Consider the following 2608-nt stretch of genomic DNA (forward strand, 5'->3'; position numbering starts at 1 on the left):
CGGGAAATACTCGGTCGCGTAAGCTAGACATCTGTCTCAGCATGGAGTTGGCGCCATCTGGTGGTGAGTAGAAGATGTTGTTTGTGGCACTATTTGTTGTTATGGCGGAAGTTTTATAGGCAATAATGATTGTAACTTAAGATCCTTGCAAGTTACAACTATGTGTTTTCTTTCATGTATATGGGAAAAAGTGGTAGAAAAGCTATTTACCACTCGGGGTCGGACATTATGCTCTGATAATGTCCTGTGTTAGGGGGTTATCGGACTCGGCTTCGCCTCGTCCGATCACCCCCTAACACAGGACATTATCAGAGCATAATGTCCTCTCACTCGGGGTAAATTGCTTACTTTTGTGAGGGTATCAACCCTAGGAGACACGGGGAGAACATGCAAACTCCACACAGAAAGGCCCTATCGCTCACACCCTAGGTTGGGTTGGCAATAGGGCCTTTCTGTGTGGAGTTTGCCTAAACATGGAGATGTGGTACAGAAGGACTCATATATGGGCATAAAAAGTATGTCATGTGACATCACTTCCTGTACAGACAGTCAGACAGACAGCCATTGACTCCGACCTAACAATGGCTACTGTCTATGACGGTAGTTCCATATGACATATTGGACTAGACTATCTCCATATACCGGTATAGTGTTATCCACATCTCCATGTTAGGACTCATATATGGGCATAAAAAGTATGTCATGTGACATCACTTCCTGTACAGACAGTCAGCCATTGACTCCGGATTAACAATGGCTACTGTCTATGACGGTAGTCCCATATGACATATTGGACTAGACTATCTCCATATATAGTGTTATCCACATCTCCATGTTTAGGCCAAACAGTTTCGCTCCATTTCCCATGTATAGGTCCAAATGCCCAACGTTGAGCTTGACAACGAAACGTTCTTAACACAGCCGCCCCCATATTTACTTTAGAAAATATGTTAAATTCTAAGTACGTTTCGAGTACCGGTTTGATACATCGACTTAAAGTTGGATCCAGGCCTAATAACTTTATCTGGCTGCCCCGTTGCCACCTCCTTGTTACATTTTCTTTTCTCCAGGTGGATGGACATTCTTTCATGGACATCCTTTCATAGGTGATCTAAGTCCAGCCGCCCGTATCAGATCGGAGGAGGATACCGCACATTGTACCTCATCCACCCTTTCTTCTCTCTCCTTTTGGTATCTTTATCCTCCTACTTCTTTTTTCTTTTTTATTCTTCTCTTTTTTGTCTTTCTTAGTCTTGTGTATCCTTCTCTTTTTTTTTGTCTTTCTTAGTCTTGTGTAGCCGCCCCGTACAGGATGAGATGGGGACTTGAGGTCACAAGTCAGGACTTGAACCTGTGACGCTGCAAAAGCTGGATTATCAGCCTAGATGTTTGGAACACTACCCTGTGTTCCAGATGGACTGGACTATCTCCATATATAGTGTTATCCACATTTTGTGTAGCCGCCCTGTACAGGAAGTGATGTCACAACTCGCTGACATCACACTGACATCACAGAGGATACGGAAGGAAGGTCACTCAAGCGACACGGTTCTTCAGAGTATATACCTTCGGTCGCAATAAATGTTTAACTTACAAGGTCTATGGAGTATATTACATGTGATGCTCATACTACATTACACTTATAGTCAGTTCAGTTATAATGAAGTATCTTACATCAATACACGTCTGTTTTACTAAGTATAGAGGGTCTAAGTGTGTAGAGCGTATTTTATACAGAGACTTATTTACAGAACTAGAAGCTCGGCCGAGCGTCTAGTCGGCGACCTGGCCAACTCGGGAACAATGTAAATAGGGAATGAATGCCCCGCCCTTTAATGCAAACCCCATTATACCTGTTGTCATAGGATCCGTTTTGACCATCTGTTTGCGTGTGTCCATTTATGCCCATATATGGAGAGATATGTCTGTCTACGTCCATTTTCTGCCCATATATGGAGATCTCTGTAGGACCTGGTTTGACCATCTGTTTGCCTGTGCCCATTTATGCCCATATATGGAGTTTGCGACCTGGCCAACTCGGGAACGATGTAAATAGGGAATGAATGCCTCACCCTTTTTAATGCAAACCCCATTATATGGAGATCTCTGTATCTGTCTGTGTCCCTTTTATGCCCATATACTCTATCTGTGTCCATCTTTTATGCCCATATGCCCATATATGGAGATCTCTGTATCTGCCCATATGCCCATATATGGAGATCTCAGTCTGTGTCCCTTTTATGCCCATATATCTGCGTCCATTTTATGCCCATATGCCCATATATGGAGATCTCTGTATCTGCCCATATGCCCATTCTCTGTATCAGTCTGTGTCCCTTTTATGCCCATATACGGAGATATCTGTCATGGAGATCTCAGTCTGTGTCCCTTTTATGCCCATATATCTGTCTGTGTCCCTTTTATGCCCATATACGGATGCAAACCCCATTATATGGAGATCTCTGTATCTGTCTGTGTCCCTTTTATGCCCATATACTCTATATGTGTCCATCTTTTATGCCCATATGCCCATATATGGAGATCTCTGTATCTGCCCATATGCCCATATATGGAGATCTCAGTCTGTGTCCCTTTTATGCCCATATAT

The sequence above is a fragment of the Nannobrachium achirus genome (assembly GCF_963921795.1).
Source record: "Nannobrachium achirus genome assembly, chromosome: 9".
Lineage (NCBI taxonomy): Eukaryota > Metazoa > Chordata > Actinopteri > Myctophiformes > Myctophidae > Nannobrachium > Nannobrachium achirus.